We start from the raw sequence: 21,274 nt of genomic DNA, 5'->3' as shown, positions 1-21,274 counted from the left end.
TGAACAGGAGGGGCTGAATGTCAGAAGTTGAACGTGTGTGTACGTGTGTGTGTGTGTGTGTACATGTATGTGTAGGAGGGTACACACGCTCACATGCTCTCTCACATAAACTCATCATCTCAAACAACCTCTCACACACACACTCTCACTTACATTCACAGATCCTCTCTCATACACACTTATACTCACACACTCCCTCCCTCACATACACTCTCACACTTCCACACTTTCACACTTACATGCTGCCTCACACACACACTCAAACACCCTCACATTCACACACACACTGACATGCTCACAGAGCCTCTCTTACACTCTCAAATACCCACACCCAAATGCCCTGTATCTCACACATACACTCTCACAAACCCTCTTTCTCACTCCCTCACACACACTCCCTCACACACTGTTTCTCTCACACTATCACATTCTCTCTCTTTTCTAAACTTGGTCTCTCACATGCTGTGACTCTCGCGTGTGCATGTCCCGCATAGAAACAAACTCTCTGTCTCGTACACTGTCCCTACCACATACTCTCTGTTGTACCATGTCTCCCTCTCTCACCCTGTCATACACCCTCTCTCTCACGAACTCTCTGTCTCAAACAAACCTCTCGTGTACTATCTCCCACATGCTCTTTTTCACACCCTCTCACACCCTCTTTTACACATTCTCTTACATACTCTGTCCCGCATGCTCTCTCACACTCCCTCTCACAAACACACACTGTCTCTCAGACACCCTCTCTCTCTCCCACACCCTTTCTCACATTCTCTCTCTCACACACTCTCCCCACCTCTCTCTCACTCACTCTCACACACTGTCTATCTCTCACACACCCTCTCTCTCACACTCTCTCTCTTTCCCGCACAATGTCGATCACACACACTCACATTCTCACTGTTACTCCTGTAAACACAAACTGAGATCCATATTTGAGGCCTTGACTGAGAGATTTTATTCATTGGAATCATCAAAAGAGTTTTCAAATTAGCAGTTTGGTTAAATGTTTTATTTCGAATTGTCATTGTCATAGATGGTGCAAGAAGTTCCCTGACATTGAGAAAATATTACTGGACGTGGGGAAACATGATGGTGTGCCTTTTCAAAATGAATTTTAACCAAAGAGCAGATAAGCATCAGCCACTCTATTTCTCAGTAATTCTCATTTACAAATATTTGGATCTCAGTTATACCCATGACAACAATAATTAATCATTTGACAAAGTATTCTGCTCACTAGATGATGGACAATGATAATAGGAAATGAAGTATTTTTCTCTTCATTTCATAATGTCTTGAGTGACAAGATTTATCATCAGATTGCCTCCAAGATAGGGACAGCACAGAGTTAGATACAGAATGAAGCTCCCTCTACACTATCCCCATCAAACACTCCCGGGACAGGAACAGCACAGGGTTAGATACAGAGTGAAACTCCTTCTACGCTATCCCCATCAGACACTCCCAGGACAGGGACAGCATAGGTTAGATACAGAGTAAAGCTCTCCTAACACTGTCCCTGTCAAACATTGCCAGGGCAGGGACAGAATAGGTTTAGAGACAGATTAAAGCTACCTTACAAATAATAAAGATCTGCAGATGTTGGAAATCTGAAACAAAAACAGCTTTGAAAAAGGGTCACTGGGTTTTGTGTGTGGGAAATCATGTCTCATGAGCTTGATTGAGTTTTTTGAATAAGTAACAAAGAGGATTGATGATGGCAGAGCGGTAGACATGATCTATATGGACTTCAGTAAGGCGTTTGACAAGGCAACCTTGTGAGACTGCGAGCAAGGTTAGATCTCGATACACAACTGGCTCAAAGGTAGAAGACAGAGGGTGGTGGAGGGTTGTTTTTCAGACTGGAGGCCTGTGACCAGTGGAGTGACACAAGGTTCGGTGTTGAGTCCACTGCTTTTCATCATTTATATAAATGATTTGGACATGAATATAGGTGGTATAGTTACTAAGTTTGCAGATGACACCAAAATTTGAGTGTAGTGGATAGCAAATCAGGTTACCTCACATTATACAGGATCTTGACCAGATGGGCCAATGGGCTGAGTAGTGGCAGATGGAGTTTAATTCAGATAAACGCAAGGTGCTGCAGTTTGGGAAAGCAAATCTTAGCAGGACTTATACACTTAATGGTAAGGTCCTGGGGAGTGTTGCTGAACAAACAGACCTTGGAGTGCAGGTTCATAGCTCCTTGAAAGTGGAGTCGCAGGTAAATAGGATAGTGAAGAAGGTGTTTGGTATGCTTTCCTTTATTGGTCAGAATATTGAGTACAGGAGTTGGGAGGTCATGTTGCAGCTGTATAGGGCATTGGTTAGGCCACTGTTGGAATGTTGTGTGCAGTTCCGGTCTCCTTCCTATCGGAAGGATATTGTGTAATTTGAAAGGGTTCAGGAAAGATTTACAAGGATGTTGGCAGGATTAGAGGATTTGAGCTACAGGGAGAGGCTGAACAGGCTGGGGCTGTTTTCCCTGGAGTGTCGGAGGCTGAGGGGTGACCTTATAGAGGTTTATAAAATCATGAGGGACATGTATAAGGCAAATAGACAAAGTCTTTTACCCGGGGTGGAGGAGTCCAGAACTAGAGGGCATAGGTTTAGGGTGAGAGGGGAAAGATTTAAAAGGGACCTACGGGGCAACTTTTTCACGCAGAGGTAGTGTGTGTATGGAATGAGCTGCCAGAGGAAGTGGTGGAAGCTGGTACAATGACAACATTTAAAAGGCATTTGGATGGGTATATGAATAGGAAGGGTTTAGAGGGGTATGGGCCGGGTGCTGGCAGGTGGGACTCGATTAGGTTGGGATATCTGGTTGGCATGGACGAGTCGGACCGAAGGGTCTGTTTACATGCTGTATATCTCTATGACTCCATGACTCAAAATGTTGAGTTTGCTTTCTCTCCACAGAATCTGCCAGACTTGCTGCAGTTTTCCAGAAATTTCTGTTTTTGTTTCAAAGCTGTCTCCAATTAAACAAGTGATGTGCAAACAATCATTTCACCCTGGATTTGAAGTCACCCTCCCCAGATTTGCAAGATGTTGACTGGAGTTGCCAGCTGCAGAAATGGTTTTTGATTTGTAATCCTGGTATAGTACTTATTTTCCAGATATTAATTTATAGACTCCCAAGCAGTCCTGCTTTCCACAACAGCTCTTACTGGGAGTTCTCTACTCAGTCACTTGTGCTTACTAGCAACCTCAAATAATATACTGGAAGCAACTGTATGTCACCGTCACCCTGGTGGAACATTGCGAATTTCTGGTATGTGACAAGGTTTCCCAGCCAGGGTGTTTCAGAGCTAACCTGTGGGATTGGGTGGTTGGCATTGGCAGAGATTGGACACTGAAGTATGCTATGGTCTTTAGTCTTTAATGTAATCCTGTGACGTCACTGGTCACCATAACACTGAACAGAATAAAACAAAAGTTGGGCTGAAAGCACACCAGCAATTTGTATTTATGTGGCCATAATTCTCTTCCTTGCTTGTAAATCTCCCCTATAGCCTTATCCCTCATTAACTCTTGAAGTCTCTTCGAAGTCCTTCAAGATCTCTGCACACTTCTACTAATGTACTCTTGCAAATGTCTGATTATAATCACTCCTCCAGTGATGCCGTCCTTTCAGCTTCCTGGGTCCTAAAGTTTGGCGGTCCCTCATCAAATCTCCTTCCCTCTCTGCTCAGCTCAGAGAAGGCTATGAGGCAATCTGTTAGGACTCAAAGTCACGATAGGCCTAAGCGAGAAAATGTTCCCACTTGTGAAAAAAATCAAGAATAAAATTGTGCAAATTTAATTTGGTTAGCAAAAGGAGCAAAATCTTTGTCAATCAGTGAGTGGTCAGGGTACAGGATGTGCTCTCTCAGAGTGTAATGCATTCAAAAGGGAATTGGACTGTTCTCTGCAAAAGAACAGTGCACAGATTTGTGGGGAGAGAACAGGGGAGTGGCATTCACTGAAATGCCTGCTGGGAGCACAGACACATTGTGCTGAATTGTTTCCTCCTGCACTAAACCAGTTCAGTGATTCTGAGAGAGAAAGGGAACATTTCCAGGAAGATTACTGTTTGATTTGATAGTTGTGCAGCTTTCGTGGTTGTTTCTGTCTTACTCTTGGTTTTCCTCTGGTCCTTAAGTAGGCCCTTGAGGAGACGCAGTCTGATTAATAATCTGAAAGAAAGACTCCCATTTCAAGGTGAGAGGTGGAAAGTTTAAGGGGGATACATGAGGTAAGTACTTCACACAGAGGGTGGTGGGCGTTTGGAACGTGTTGCCAGCAGAGGTGGTAGAGGCAGGCACAGTAGATTCATTTAAGATGCATCTGGACAGATGCATGAGTAGGTGGGGAGCAGAGGGAATCAGATGCTTAGGAATTGACCAACTGGTTTAGACAGTACATTTGGATTGGCTCAGGCTTGGAGGGTCGAAGGGCCTGTTCCTGGGCTGTAAATTTTCTTTGTTCTTCTTTGTTCTTTGTACAGCATCAATCACCACCTCAGCAAACTTTTCAGGTAATCAAGGGTTTTTGGAGTGTAACAACTGCTGTAATGTAAACACATGTCAGCCTATTTGCCAAAGCAAGATCTACAGATAGTGTAACCTGCTCTACTGCTTTTGGTTGAAGGATTAATTTGGTGCCAGGAAAAGGAAAAGTTGCCATAATCTTACCAGACCATAGGCCGCTCTGATTAGAGAGGGAAAGAGATGACTGAATGTGATTTAACCTCAGGGTCACCATGCCTCGGATGAAGGGAGCAGTTGAGAAGGAGAGTTCTGCTTGGTAACTTCAGTCAGGCAGGAATTTAACCAATGCTATTGGCATCATTGTACATTGAACACCAGCTATCCAGCCAATTGAGCTACCTGACCACAAGGAGCATCCCTTCTGCACTTCTTTCAATGGGATGTGTGTGTGTGGCCATAGAACGGATTATGTCCAAACTAGAGAGCAGTTGTGTCTCAATTTGATCACTCATTCAAAAGAAAACACATCCAGCAGTACAGTACTCCCTCCACACTAACCCTCCAACAAAGCAGCACACTCTTAGCACTGACCCCCCGACAGTGTGGCAGTAACTCAGCACTGACCCTCCAACAGTGCGGTGCTCCCACAATGCTGACTCTCCGAAAGTGTAGCATTCCCTCAGTCCTGATCCTCTGATGGTGCAGTGTTCCCTCAGCGCTGACCCTCCAACAGTGTGGTGCTCCCTCAACACTGACCCTCTGACAGTGCAGCAGTACCTCAGCACTGACTCCCCAACAGTACAATGCTCCCTCAGCACTGACCCTTTAACAATCTGGCGCTCCTTCAGCATTGATCCTCTGACAGTGTGGTGCTTCCTCAGTGCTGACCCTCCGACAGTCTAGCACTCCCTCAGGATTGACCCTTTGACAGTGTGGCACTCCCTGAGCACTGATCCTCAGACAGTGTGGAGTTCCCTCAGCACTGACCCTCCTATAGTGTGGCGCTCCCTCAGTACTGACCATCTGACAGTCTGGCGCACCCTCAGCACTGGCCCTCCATCAGTGCAGCGCTCCCTCTGCACTGACCCTCCATCAGTGCAGCGCTCCCTCTGCACTGACCCTCCGACAGTGGTGCACTCCCTCTGCACTTACCCTCCATCAGTGCAGCGCTCCCTCTGCACTGACCCTCCATCAGTGCAGCGCTCCCTCTGCACTGACCCTCCGACAGTGGTGCACTCCCTCTGCACTGACCCTCCATCAGTGCAGCGCTCCCTCTGCACTGACCCTCCATCAGTGCAGCGCTCCCTCTGCACTGACCCTCCATCAGTGCAGCACTCCCTCTGCACTGACCCTCCGACAGTGTGGTACTCCCTCTGCACTGACCCTCCGACAGTGTGGTACTCCCTCAGCACTGACCCTCCGACAGTGTGGTACTCCCTCTGCACTGACCCTCCGACAGTGTGGTACTCCCTCTGCACTGACCCTCCGACAGTGTGGTACTCCCTCTGCACTGACCCTCCGACAGTGTGGCGCTCCCTCAGCACTGACCCTCCGACAGTGTGGTACTCCCTCTGCACTGATCCTCCGACAGTGTGGTACTCCCTCTGCACTGATCCTCCGACAGTGTGGCACTCCCTCAGCACTGACCCTCCGACAGTGTGGTACTCCCTCTGCACTGACACTCCGACAGTGTGGTACTCCCTCTGCACTGATCCTCCGACAGTGTGGTACTCCCTCTGCACTGACCCTCCGACAGTGTGGTACTCCTTCAGCACTGATCCTCCGACAGTGTGGTACTCCCTCTGCACTGACCCTCCGACAGTGTGGTACTCCCTCTGCACTGACCCTCCGACAGTGTGGTACTCCCTCTGCACTGACCCTCCGACAGTGTGGTACTCCCTCTGCACTGATCCTCCGACAGTGTGGTACTCCCTCTGCACTGACCCTCCGACAGTGTGGTACTCCCTCTGCACTAACTCTCTGACAGTGGTGCACTCCCTCAGCACTGATCCTCCGACAGTGTGGTACTCCCTCTGCACTGACCCTCCGACAGTGTGGTACTCCCTCTGCACTGACTCTCTGACAGTGGTGCACTCCCTCAGCACTGATCCTCCGACAGTGTGGTACTCCCTCTGCACTGACCCTCCGACAGTGTGGTACTCCCTCTGCACTGACCCTCCGACAGTGTGGTACTCCCTCTGCACTGACCCTCCGACAGTGTGGCGTTCCCTCTGCACTGACCCTCCGACAGTGTGGCGTTCCCTCTGCACTGACTCTCTGACAGTGGTGCACTCCCTCAGCAATGACCCTCCGACAGTGTGGTACTGCCTCTGCACTGACCCTCCGACAGTGTGGTACTCCCTCAGCACTGATCCTCCGACAGTGTGGTACTCCCTCTGCACTGACCCTCCGACAGTGTGGTACTCCCTCTGCACTGACTCTCTGACAGTGGTGCACTCCCTCAGCACTGATCCTCCGACAGTGTGGTACTCCCTCTGCACTGACTCTCTGACAGTGGTGCACTTCCTCTGCACTGACCCTCCGACAGTGTGGCACTCCCTCTGCACTGACCCTCCGACAGTGTGGTACTCCCTCTGCACTGACCCTCCGACAGTGTGGTACTCCCTCTGCACTGACCCTCCGACAGTGTGGCACTCCCTCAGCATTGACCCTCCGACAGTGTGGTACTCCCTCCTCACTGACCTTCCGACAGTGTGGTACTCCCTCTGCACTGACCCTCCGACAGTGTGGTACTCCCTCAGCACTGATCCTCCGACAGTGTGGTACTCCCTCTGCACTGACCCTCCGACAGTGTGGTACTCCCTTCGCACTGACTCTCTGACAGTGGTGCACTCCCTCAGCACTGATCCTCCGACAGTGTGGTACTCCCTCTGCACTGACTCTCTGACAGTGGTGCACTCCCTCAGCACTGATCCTCCAACAGTGTGGTACTCCCTCTGCACTGACTCTCTGACAGTGGTGCACTTCCTCTGCACTGACCCTCCGACCGTGTGGTACTCCCTCTGCACTGACCTTCCGACAGTGTGGTACTCCCTCTGCACTGACCCTCCGACAGTGTGGTACTCCCTCTGCACTGACCCTCCGACAGTGTGGCACTCCCTCAGCACTGATCCTCCAACAGTGTGGTACTCCCTCTGCACTGACTCTCTGACAGTGGTGCACTTCCTCTGCACTGACCCTCCGACAGTGTGGTACTCCCTCTGCACTGACCTTCCGACAGTGTGGTACTCCCTCTGCACTGACCCTCCGACAGTGTGGTACTCCCTCTGCACTGACCCTCCGACAGTGTGGCACTCCCTCAGCAATGACCCTCCGACAGTGTGGTACTCCCTCCGCACTGACCTTCCGACAGTGTGGTACTCCCTCTGCACTGACCCTCCGACAGTGTGGTACTCCCTCTGCACTGACCCTCCGACAGTGTGGTACTCCCTCTGCACTGACCCTCCGACAGTGTGGTACTCCCTCAGCATTGACCCTCCGACAGTGTGGTACTCCCTCTGCACTGACCCTCTGACAGTGGTGCACTCCCTCTGCACTGACCCTCCGACAGTGCGGCAGTATCTCAGCAGTTGCACTGACATTATCAATCTGAATTACGCATTTGAATTCTCCAAAAGGGAGCTGGAATCCATGATTTTCTCACTCAGAGGGCAAGACAGTGGCCAGTGAACCACAGCTGATCTGGCAGTATTGGTAAAATATCGAAACCATCAACACCCTTACTTTGGACACTTTCAGATTGAGGTTGAATAGCTCAGGAAGTGAAGCCCTCATCTTCCTGTGAATTTCGACCTCCATCTTTCAGACATTCTCTATTTCCTTCTGTAAACGAAAGTAAGCACAGTGTTCCACGGTTAGAAAATGGCCACTTCTTTGCAGACTATCTTATGATAAGCTGGTAATCAATAAGAACATGAGAGATGGAGTTGGCAATTCAGCCCCTCAAGCCTGGTCACCCCTTAATTTGATCCAGACTGATCTCATCTTGGCCTTGACTCCAGATTCTTGTCCGCTCTCCATAACCTTCAACCCATTACTAAATAAAAATATGTCTACATCCTCCTTAAATTTACTCAAATTCCCAGCATCCACCATACTCTATGGTTGTGAATTCCATAGATTCGTGACCTTTGAGAGAAATAATTTCTCCTCATCTCAGTTTTAAATCTGCTATCCTTATCCTAAAACCATGATCTCTTGTTTTAGATTGCTCCACAGGAAGAAACATCCTCTCTCCGTCTACTTTGTCAGTCTCCTTCAGCACGTTATACAACTCAATTAGATCTCTTCTCCGAATAGAGAGTGTCGGCCTAAACCGCTCAATCTCCCTTCACAAGAAAAGTGCCTCGTCGCTAGAATCAATTTGGTGGAGCTAAATCACAGTGATTAACAATCAGTCTCCAACAGGACCATAGGGATTCATGGCACAGTGGTAGTATTGCTCTCTCTGGACCAGAAAGCCTGCATTCAAATTGCACCTGCTCCAGAGATGATTCTGGAGCAGGTGAAATTAACAGGTTGTTTTAAAAATACCACAACAATCCCAGAAAACTGCTGGTTTTGGAGGAATGTTAGAGGATCTGTTCCACTTGTGCATCACCACGACATGCAGTACAGTGGGTAGCATCCTTACCCTTCAGATCGATTCTCATTCCCAGGACTAGCCCACCTACATCCTTCCTACTATCCCCAGGCACACCACACAAAACACGCCAGGTGTCTGCAGTTGCTGCCATATTGGTCTGAAGCTATTGTTTTCTGAGAAAGAAGTTCTTTCACTTTGCATTGTCCTCAGGAGTTTGAAGTGTGCACAACAATATTGTCGGAATGTTCATTTTTGACCTTCAGCACACTGTTTTCTATGCCAATGTTTCTACCCCTCTGTAGTTCAGTCTATCGTCATGGCACATAATGTGGAGATGCTGCTGTTGGACCCGGGTGGATAAAGCTAAAAATCACACAACACCAGCTTATAGTCCAACAGGTTTAATTGGACCCGGGTGGATAAAGCTAAAAATCACACAACACCAGCTTATAGTCCAACAGGTTTAATTGGACCCGGGTGGATAAAGCTAAAAATCACACAACACCAGCTTATAGTCCAACAGGTTTAATTGGACCCGGGTGGATAAAGCTAAAAATCACACAACACCAGCTTATAGTCCAACAGGTTTATTTGGAAGTACAAGCTTTCGGAGCACTGCTCCAGCTACCTGACGAAGGAGCAGTGCTCTGAGAGCTTGTACTTCCAAATAAACCTCTTGGACTTTAACCTGGTGTTGTCTTATTTTTAATGTCATTAAACATAGCATTGTTAGCATAGCCACAGGCAGTTTGGCCCGACAGGTTCCTGCCACTCCTCTTCCCACTGCTCTCTTCATCGCTCTCCATCACCCTATCCTTCTTTTCCTTTCTCTGTCATGTGTTTACACAGCTTTGCTCTGAAATGCATTAACGTGATTCCCCTTGATCCTTCCCTGTGGGAGTGAGTTCCGCATTTTGCTCACTCTCTGAAGATGTTTCTCCTGAATTTCACAATGGATTTATTGGTGACTGTTTAATATTGATAGCATCCTAGTTCTGGTCTCCCCACTGTGAGGGAAACATTCACTTTACTGCAATTCTTCCATAATGTTAAAGAGCCACGTTGGGTCACCCTTCAGCTTTCTGTTTTCTATTCGAAAGTACCGCTGCCTGTTCAGTCATTTCTGATAGGTGAAACCTTGCAGTTTCATCCTTGTCAATCTCTTTAAAAGATCCTCCAAACCCTTTTATATAATGAGGAGACCAGAAGTACTCACAATGCTCCAAGTCAGGTCTCAAAGAAGCTGCATATACTGGGTTGTCTAGTTCCATATAGGTTCAATGTAACTTACTGCTTTATACATCTGTAGAGTGTACTCTGATTCTCACTCTCAGAGTGCAGGAATTCTAACATGATGGCTCCTACTGTTTATGAGGTTTTGAGGCTAAAATCCAACATAACCTGAAAGCCTCCTTCCCAGTGCTGAAGCTGTGGATACGGTTTCAAATGATAGGAAAATAACAGCAGAAAGTGCTGGAGAAACTCAGCAGGTCTGTCGGAAGAAAAATACTGGAAATGTTTCAAGTCCAGTGGAAGAGATAGGAACATGAAGGTTCAATTCCATCAATGCCTGGCAGCCTAGGCCAGTAATACCTAGCGAAGAAATCGATGGGGATGAAGACCTGGTGGCCCTTGGAGGTAAAGAAAGGACGAGAGTTTAAGCAGACTTTAAGAACAAAATGTGACTTGACTCGCCTGACATATTGCAGGCGTTGACCTTTAGCTGTTAATGATTGAATCTGCCTTCACGGCTACCTAAGAAACGTTCTGGCATGTGCTAGATAGACTGACCACTGCAGCAGCTAACTATATGTGGGGTAGTTTCCAATAAAGAGTCTTTGGGATTTAAATGGGATGTGTTGCTAAGTCCACCTTAATGCGTGTTGAGTTTTAAAATTGCCACCATATTTCACATCACATATCTTAGAGAATGGCTGAAAATTGATCACAGTTTTTTTATGATTTAAGGACTAACTTACCAGAGATCGAAGTTGTTCTATACTACTGCTGTTAAGGTCTCCCTCCATGTCTAGGCTGTATGAAGTTGGAAATAGTTTACACTGGATTTTTGTAGATAGGTCTGAGACTCCCCCATCTCATGGTTTCGGTCTTTGTTTTATTTTTCCTCTCAGGACTTTCTTAATTTATGTCTTTTGTTCCTCTCTTTCTGCTGCTTAAGTTTGCTAATCTTATTGGGTGACTAACCTCTCTTGAAGCTACATTGTGAGGCTGAATGAGACTGCAACTTCCTTCCTCCTGCGACCGCAGTACTTATGCTATCTTGAAAAGTCAGATCTGCTCGCGTCCTCGTCTTGTTTTTCTGTTGACTCCTATGGGTGCGTTGACACTTCTGTAATTCTAACTGCTTCTGGGCAGCTGTATATGTTAACTCTTGTCAGGTACGTCTTGGCAGGTCAAAGAGCTTCAAGGCCAACTACACTTCCAGGCCCCTGTGGTTACTTTTGAAGTGCCTTTGATGTCTCGAGGCCATTCTAGACCAACATGGATGTATTTCTCATTCATAGCATGGACTGTCTAATCACAAATGCAGCAGTGTGCAGGTACTTAACAACACCACACTGCCCACTGACAGAACATCGGGTGTGTAAGAGAAGTGCAGTACCTGTATTTACTGGATGCATAAGGAGAGCGAGTGTGCAGTGTATGTACTGGTTGTGTGTATAATGTGCATTGGTTGTGTATACAATGTGTGCTGACTGTATACAGAATGTGTACTGGGCATATATGGAATGTGTACTGAGCATGTAAAAGTGTGGACTGTGTGCAGGAGTGTGAAAGATCCAAGTGTGTATTTGATTATGAGCTGTCTGTGAATATCACTGATGGTCAGTGTTCAGTAAGGTGAGAGATTCCTGTGTATATTCTGGGTATGAGTGACTACAGTTCATGTAGGTGTTGATGCCCCACATGAACCCCCCCCACCATGTCCTCTTCAATGAGCTGCTCAACATATTCTTCTAAAACAAAATGTCCTGGAAATACTCAACAGTTCAGGCAGTCTCTTTGGAGAGAAGCAGAATTAATGTTTCATTTTGAAATAATGTTTCCATCAGCATCAGTCCGATAATAGATTTAGTATAAGCTGAAGTGTAAACTCCGTTTCTTTCACATAGGCTACCTGCAGCTGAATATTTCCAGGATTGTGTTTGTTTTCATTTCAGATTTCCAGCATTCACAGCATTTGACTTTAACACAGCATTCACTCTTGAATTCCCTGTTGGATTTAGTTGTGACTAACTTACATTAATGTTCCTCAGTTATGGTCCAGCCACCATGCATCTCTACATTTATTCCATCAAATGTTTTCATAATTACAAAGGCTAGTCAAAGTTCTGTTGTTATTTCATACAACAGTGCAAACTTTTGATCCCTTTCCATAGATCTGTAAATCAGTCCTCTTAAGTGTATTTATTCAAAAAGTGAGGGAAACTGGAAACTACAAGCTAATTAAATCTTCTAATGGGAAAATGTTGCAGAGAGTTGTGAACGCAGCCCAGTCCATCACTCAAACCAGTCTTCTATCCATTGACTCCATCTCCACTTCCAACTGCCTTGGGAAAGCAGCCAACATAACCAAAGACTCCTTCCATCCCCGTTATACTTTCTTCCACCCTCTTCATCATGCAGAAGATACAAAAGTTTGAAAACACATATGAATAGATTCAAGAACAGCTTTTTACCCACTGTTATCAGACTTCTGAATGAACCTCTCATATCTTAGAGTGGATGTATCTCTGCACCTTCTCTGTAGCTGTAATACTATATTTTGCATTCTGTTCCACTACCCTGATGTATTTATGTAAGATATGATTTGTCTGGTTAGCATGCAAAACAAAACTTTTCACTATATCTCGCTACATGTGACATTAATAAATCAAATCAAATGTTAGAAGTTATTATTAATACCATTACAGCAGCACACTTAAAAAACTTAAAGGCAATAGGGCAGAGTCCACGTGGTTTAGTGAAAGGGAAATCACCTTGAAACAATTTTTTGGAATTCTTTAAAGGAGTAACATGTGCTGTGGATATACTGCACTCTCATTTCCAGAAGGCCTTTATCAAGATGCCACATCAAAGATGACTAGGGAAAATAGAAGCTCATGCTTTTGGGGTAATGTATAATATGGTAGAAGACTCACTAGCTAACAAAGAAAAGGGGATAGGAACAAATGGCTCACTTTACAAGACGTAACAAGTGGCATATCACAGGATCATTGATGGATCCCCAACGTTTTGCAATTTATATAAAGTATTTTGATGGTTCTGACTGAGGAGTTTTGGTGATCAGTTGGAGTACATCTTACACATGGCTTACACATGCAGCTGATAGCCCTGTCCATGACCTTTGCACACGATTGTGAGCAGAGTGATAGTGTGGAAATTGGCCAGTTGGATTTATCCTGCTACCTGTGTTCAGGACTTCCTGGCTTTGTCAGCTTGATGCCAATGTTGTAAATGTGGTAGAACAGCTTGGCCAGCATATCACTGGAAGTATTGCCGGAAAATTGTCAGGGCTCATAGCCTTTGCAATATGCAGTGTCTTCAGCTCTTTCTTGATATCATTTGGAGCAAATCATATTGACTGAAAACTGGCATTTGTGATGCTGTGGACATTTGGAGGGGATGATTTCTGGCTGAGTATAGTTGTGAATGCTTTAGTCCAGTCTTTTGCACTGCCCTGATGTGCTGGCCTCCCCATCATTATGGAGGGGGGTATTGAAAATCTCCTTCTCAAATATTTAATTGTCTGTCACTATTCACGATTGGATGTAGCAGGACTGCAGCACTTAAATCTGATCTGTTTGTTGTAGGATGACAGATCTGTCACACTGCTTGACATGCAACAGGTCCTGTGATCTCTGCAAGCTGAAGGTCAAGGGCAGACAATATGCGAACACCACTGGCAAGTTGTACTCCAAGTCATGCACCATCTGACTTTAAATGATATTGCTGTTCCTTCACAGACACTGGTCAAACCCCCCACTAAGACCAGTATAGTTCAACCTACAGCATTTCAGAACGACAGCTCATCACCGCCTTCTCCAGGGCATCCAGGGTTGGACGATAAATGCTAGTCTTGTCAATGACACCTACATTCTCTGAACAAATAAAAGAGAAAAATGATCTGGCAAATGAAGTGAAAGGTGGTGAAATGTGACGTTTTGATAGGAAGAATAAAAAAGAATGGTGAGAGATTGCAGAGTTCTGAGATGCTGAGGGACCGTGGTGCCTTAATGCATGAGTGGCAAAAAAGTTAGTTTGCAGCTCCAGCAAATAATTAGGAAAACTGAAGTAATGGTACCATTTATCATGAGGGCCATTGTACAGTAGTGGCCTCCTTATTCAAGGAAGGAGGTAAATACAGTGGAAGGCTGGACAGGCTAGGCTTGTGTCTGCTAAAGTTTAGAAAATTAATATGTGACTTAATTGACCAGTATAAGATCCTGAGGGGATTCTCCTAGAAAAGAGAAAGGAAATTTGGGACAGTCTTCTTTGAGAAGCTAAGTGATGAAGGACAATGGACCGTGGGGTAGATAGATGTGGGTCAGCCATGATAAAATGAATAGTTCAACAATGTGGAGAACTGAGCGAATACAAGTATCCTGAAGATTTCTTGCTTCATGGACCATTACCTGTGCCGGCTAAGGACAGTTGTCTTTGAATTCTTAACAAATAATTATCAATTCAAGCATTCTTTCCATATTCTTTTATGGAATATTGCTGGCAAGACCAGTGTTTATTGCCCATTCATAACCACCCTTGAACTGAGTGGCTTGCATGGTCACGTTAAAGGGCAGTTACGGATCAACCGCATTGTTGTGAGCTTGAAGTCCTTTGTTGGCCAGGCTGTGTATGGCTAGCAGAATTCTTGTTAGGGAAAGACTCTTATCCCAGAGTGTCAAAATGGGAGAGTGGAGAGGGAATCTCATCCCAGAGTGTCCCAATGGGCTGGAGGAGAGGGAATCTCATCCCAGAGTGTCACAATGGGCTGGAGGAGAGGGAATCTCATCCCAGAGTGTCAGAATGGGAGAGTGGAGAAGGAATCTCATCCCAGAGTGTCAGAATGGGCCGGAGGAGAGGGAATCTCATCCCAGAGTGTCAGAATGGGCCGGAGGAGAGGGAATCTCATCCCAGAGTGTCAGAATGGGAGAGTGGAGAAGGAATCTCATCCCAGAGTGTCAGAATGGGCCGGAGGAGAGGGAATCTCATCCCAGAGTGTCAGAATGGGAGAGTGGAGAAGGAATCTCATCCCAGAGTGTCAGAATGGGCCGGAGGAGAGGGAATCTCATCCCAGAGTGTCAGAATGGGAGAGTGGAGAGGGAATCTCATCCCAGAGTGTCAAAATGGGAGAGTGGAGAAGGAATCTCATCCCAGAGTGTCAGAATGGGAGAGTGGAGAAGGAATCTCATCCCAGAGTGTCAGAATGGGCCGGAGGAGAGGGAATCTCATCCCAGAGTGTCAGAATGGGAGAGTGGAGAAGGAATCTCATCCCAGAGTGTCAGAATGGGCCGGAGGAGAGGGAATCTCATCCCAGAGTGTCAGAATGGGAGAGTGGAGAAGGAATCTCATCCCAGAGTGTCAGAATGGGCCGGAGGAGAGGGAATCTCATCCCAGAGTGTCAGAATGGGAGAGTGGAGAGGGAATCTCATCCCAGAGTGTCAGAATGGGAGAGTGGAGAAGGAATCTCATCCCAGAGTGTCAGAATGGGCTGGAGGAGAGGGAATCTCATCCCAGAGTGTCAGAATGGGAGAGTGGAGAAGGAGTCTTATCCCATTGTGTCAGAATGGGAAAGTAGACAGAGAATCTTATCCCAGAGTGTCAGAATGGGAGAATGGAGAGGGAATCGTATTCTAGAGTGTCAGAATGGGAGAGTAGAGAGGGAATCTCATCCCAGAGTGTCTATTGGCTGGTTATAGGCTTAGCTACAGTGTAATGCTGCACTCTCGCCATCAGTTGTAAATATTCATTGAACTAAATATAAGATCTGAGTGGGACAAGCACTGTCTGAAGAGAGGTTTCCTGACTTCCCTGCCATTTGCCTTGTTGGCCTCCGGATATCTGCTCATGGCCTATCACTCACAAATGGCAGTGCACTGTGTAAGGGGTGAGACGACATTGATAAAAATAGAGACACAGAGCATGGGGGTTGTGTAACACGCAGAATAAAACTGCAGTGGTCACAGTTCCTGATGAAAACCCTTGTTACATGTATCAGAAACCACTAGAAAGCAACGGGGGGAGGGGACAGGAAGTAGTGCTCAGTGAAGCCCACTCAAGGCAATTGCTGATAAGATCTCACTGTAATTCTGACATATGCGTTTTGGTTTCTGTTAACCCATTTATGGGCTGCTGAAAAATAGATGCACCAATTTATAAAGCATTTTCCCTCATAAGGGTGAGGGATTAAACCATTATCCATCCGTACTTCCAAAGACTATTAGGGATGGACAATAAATGCTAGCCTTGTCAGTGACACCTACATTCTGTGAATGACTAAAAGAGAAAAATGATCCGGCAAATTAAGTGAAATATACCAAAATGTGACATTTTGATAGGAAGAATAAAAAAGAATGGTGAGAGATTGCAGAGCTCTTAGATGCTGAGGGTCTGAGGTATCTTAATACATGAATGGCAAAAAGTTAATTTGCAGCTATGGCAAATACTTTAAAACAGGGTCAGCACAGGATTACATATAGAGTAAATCTTCCTCTCCAGTGTCTCCATTAAACACTCCCAGGAGAGAAACAGCATGGGGTAGATACAGAGTAAAGCTCCCCAATACAATCCCCATCAAACACTCCCAGAACAGCACGGGATTAGATATAGAGTAAATCTTCCTCTACAGTGTCCCCATCAAACACTCCCAGAACAGGAACAGCACATGGTTAGATACAGAATAAAGCTCCATCTACACTGTCCCCCCATCAAACACTCCCAGAACAGGAACAGTACAGGGTTAGATACAGAGTAAAGCTCCATCTACACAGTCCACCCATCAAACACTCCCAGGACAGGGACAGCACATGGTTAGATACAGAATAAAGCTCCATCTACACTGTCCCCCCATCAAACACTCCCAGAACAGGAACAGTACAGGGTTAGATACAGAGTAAAACTGTCCCCATTGAATAGACCAAACACAGATACAGCAAGACACTAGATGCAGAGTGAAGCCTCTCTATTCTTTTAAACTAAAAGTAAATTTCCTCCCACTGTCCCCTTCAAACATTGAGGAGAGGTACAGCACATCGTAGCTGCAGGGTAAAGAACACTCTATACTTTTGAACACAATGTAAGGTTCCCCCGACACTGTCTCCATCAAACACTCCCAGGATAGGGATAGCATGGATTTAGATACAGAAGAAAGCTTCTTATATTCTTTTGAACAGAAAGTAAAGTCTTCTGTACACTTTTAAATGAAAGTAAAGCTCCCATGACACTGTCCCCATCAAACACTGCCAAAGACATGGACAACGTTTGGTTAGATATAAAGGACTGGTTAGTAGAGCTAGGGTCAGGTACTGAGTATGGATTAAATTGAAGGTTCTTGTGAGGTGACGGAGGGTTAAAGTTATGCTGAGGTATTTTAGGGGTTTGTCTGAGATGAGTAATGGAGAGTGAGATATCGGAGAGTGAGATATTGGAGAGTGAGAGGTATTGGAGAGTAGGAGAATGGATGTGAGAGATGTTTGAATGTGAGAGAATGGATGTGAGAGATATTGGAGAGTGAGTAAGTGGATGTAAGAGATATTGGAGAGTGAGATAGTAGAAAGTGAGAGATGTCAGAGTGAAAGTGTGGATATGAGAGATATCGGAGAGTGAGAGAGTGGACATGAGATATCAGAGAGTGAGAGAGTGGATAGTGCAGTTAAGAGGGTGAGGGAGTGGATGTGAGTTCCTGTAAGAGTTTGGTTGAGGAGATGTTATTGGAGGGTGAGATATATTGGAGAGTCAGATAATGGAGGATGAGGCCCCATAGAGCTTTGGTTGACGGTGAGATATTGGAGGTAAAAACAATGACTGCAGATGCTGGAAACCAGATTCTGGATTAGTGGTGCTGGAAGAGCACAGCAGTTCAGGAGCTGCTCCTTGGATGCTGCCTGAACTGCTGTGCTCTTCCAGCACCACTAATCTAGGTGAGATATTGGAGGATGACATATAATGGAGAGTGAGATAATGGAGAGTGAGACCCCATAGGGGTTTGGATGATGGTGAGATATTGGTGGGTAAGGTCTTGGAGGGTGAGGTCCTTTGGGAGTTTGGATGATGGTGAGATATTAGAGAATGAGGTAATGGAGAGTGAGGCCCTTTGGGAGTTTGGATGATGCCCTGGCTGCTATCACATTGACCCCCACTCCTTTCCAGAAGCCCAGCCTGAGGCAACAGGCTGCAAGTGACATGAGGAAGGTGAGAGCTGGGACCGGCACTGGGATCATTGTCAGAGTAGATAAGTTCTCGAGCTCCCCAATCTCAGGGCTGTTTGTCTGTGTGGGACAAGTCAGATTATTGAAATGTGAAAACAAAGTGTTGTGTTTCAGTATGACATGGGTTCCATTCTGACTGGTAAGCTGTTGTTCAGCTCTGACTAACCCTGAGGCGAAGATAATGTCAGTAAATTCCACCCCTACAGTGACAAAACTCTCAATGCTTGAACCGAAGAATGACCCACATTGTATTTCAAGAAACTTTTAAACAATCAAACCTCTCTCGTTGGTTTGTTTGTCTCTACATTCTATAATTTATCTGTGCTTTCTTATTCTATACCTCTCCATTTCGCACTCATTCTTTTATTGTTATTCTTGTACTAATTGCTCAAAGTTAATTTTTCTGTTGTTGAATAACTCTTTCTGTCCGTGTGTAAGTTTTCTCTATCATTATTTTTGTATGTGTTGTTCTGTCTATAGTTCTCTTTTTCAGTCCTTTCTTCTCAGCCTACAGTCAGCCTGCAGTTCTTCCTTCTCACTTGAGCCCAGTCACGGGTTGTATGAACATAAGAACTAGGAGCAGGAGTAGACCATCTGTCCCACTGAGAGTGCTCCACCATCAAATAAAGATCTTGGCTGATCTCTTCATGGATTTAGCTCCACTTACCTGCCCGCTCATCATAATGCTTAATTCCTTTACTGTTCAACAATCTCTCTATCTTTACCTTAAAAACATTCAATGAGGTAGTCTCAACTGCTTCACAGGCAGGGAGTTTGACAGATTCACAACACTTTGGGTGAAGAAGTTCCTCCCCATCTCAGTCCTAAATCTGCTCTGCCTTATTTTAAGGTTATGCCCTGTCAGTGGGAACAACCTCCCTGCTTCTATCTTATCTATTCTCTTGGTCTGAGTCTACAGCCCCATTACAAAGTTTGAACACATAATCTTGGCTTCCACTTCAGATGCCAGCGGGCTGCTGTGTTGGAGGAGTCAGCTTTAAACTGGAACACTGTCCACCCTGTCCAGGGGTGTAAAACATCCTACAGCACTACAAAGGAGAGTTGGGAGCATTCCCCCCTGTGTCCTGGGGCCAATATTAATCCTGCTGTCATCGCCACTAAAATAGTTTACCGAGTTGTTACTCATTATTGTTTGTGGAAGCTTGCTGTGCACAAGTTAGTTGCCATGGTTTTGCATCACACAAGTGAGTACATTTCAAAACAAGTCCTTAATTTGTCATGAACTGTTTTGGGAGATCCTGTGGTGATGACAGGTGCCTTAGAAATGCGATCTCTCTCCTTCATAGACTGAAGGATGCTGTTATGTTCTGAAGGCAACCAGAAGGGGATGCCAACTCTAAAACCCCACTGGATATCTGTGTTTGTGGGAGGGTGTGACATCTACATTGCAATATGAGAGATATCTTGTTCCTGCACATCTTAGTCCAGAACTGGTCCTTACAATAGAGTTGAGGGTGTGATGCTGGTAAAGCACAGCAGGTCCGAGGAGCTGGAAAATCGACATTTCGGGCAAAAGCCCTTTTTCAGGTCCTCTCAATATCATAATCTCAGAGCGTAACATTATTCTTCAGTCTATGCTGTGTACCCAGTCCTTCTCCTCCCCGGTACCTAATGTACTTGCATTGGCAACAGTTCAGAGAGAATGTTCGCTCACTGGTCCCTGGGCTGAGCAGTTTCTTTTCTGAGGAAGGGTTGGGCTCTTTTCATTGGAGTTTTGAAGAATGAAAGATGATCTTATTGAAGCATACGTTTCTGAATGGACTTTATGAGCTGGTTGTGGAGAACATGTTTCCTAAACCAGGAGATACATCTTCAAGATAGTGACCTCCCTTTTAAGACGGAGTTGAGGAGGAATTTCTTCTTGCAGAAAGTTCTCGCAGAGAGTTCTCACAGAAAGGGGCGAGGGTCAGGCAGGAAAGAGTTCAGGCCACAGAGCAGATAAATCATGGAAATAGTGAATGGTGGAACAGGCTTAAGGGGCTGAATGGCCTCCTCCTGCTTCTGTTTTGTACCTTTTAATTGTGCAGTGAATCAGTCAAGCCAGTGCAGCCAGCTGTCTAGATTGTTCGGGGATTCCCTGTAGGCCTGTCAGACATGTGCCAATGAATTGAGGCAGAACGTTCTACTCCAGGGAGGAAGAAAAGGCAGCTGTACAGGAAGATTAATTCCCAAAGGTGTGAACATGAAAGACTACTCTTTCTAGAAAGACAATGTGGGGCAGAAAATCAGAGGGGTTCGTATCAGTTTCGCTGCTGCCTAGTGTGAGCAAGATAGTAACACCAGCAACTATGAACCAGGTCACTGCTCGGTTGGTCTACGGTTGGTCAAATGTACAAATCAGGACTTGCCCCTCAAACCTCTTCTGCTATTCAGTGCAATTGTGGCTAATCTGTGGCCTAACTCCAAACACCTGCCTCTGGCCCATGTCCCATCATAGCTTTTTTGAACACAAATTTATCGGTCGCAGATTTAAAATTGCCAACTGATCTGGCAACAACTGCTGTTTGTGGTAGAGAATTCCAAACCTGACTCACCCCTTATGTTTTCTAACAACACTCCTGATTGGTCTGTCCCTAATTCTCAGACTCTGCCCCCTAGTTCTAGAATCCCCAAACTGTGGAAATAGATCATCTTTATCTACCCTGTCTTGTCCTGTTAACAGCTTGGAGAATCATGTGGGGTAGACCGACCAACATTAGGCATTGAATAATCTTTCAATA

General features: G+C 45.7%; 1 protein-coding gene across 1 annotated transcript in view; it reads right to left on the bottom strand.

Moving 5' to 3' along the window:
- Window positions 1-11,141, bottom strand: part of LOC140457148 (transcriptional-regulating factor 1-like) — a 57,178-nt gene extending 46,037 nt beyond the window's left edge. Inside the window, exon 1 of the mRNA XM_072551193.1 lies at window positions 11,064-11,141. The gene's annotated coding sequence lies outside the window, so the exon portion shown is untranslated. The remainder of the gene's footprint in view (window positions 1-11,063) is intronic.
- Between the last annotated feature and the right edge of the window lie 10,133 nt (window positions 11,142-21,274).

The sequence above is a fragment of the Chiloscyllium punctatum genome, chromosome 31, assembly GCF_047496795.1.
Source record: "Chiloscyllium punctatum isolate Juve2018m chromosome 31, sChiPun1.3, whole genome shotgun sequence".
In the NCBI taxonomy this organism is placed as follows: Eukaryota; Metazoa; Chordata; class Chondrichthyes; order Orectolobiformes; family Hemiscylliidae; genus Chiloscyllium; species Chiloscyllium punctatum.
This window is presented reverse-complemented; position numbering and strand designations above follow the sequence as displayed.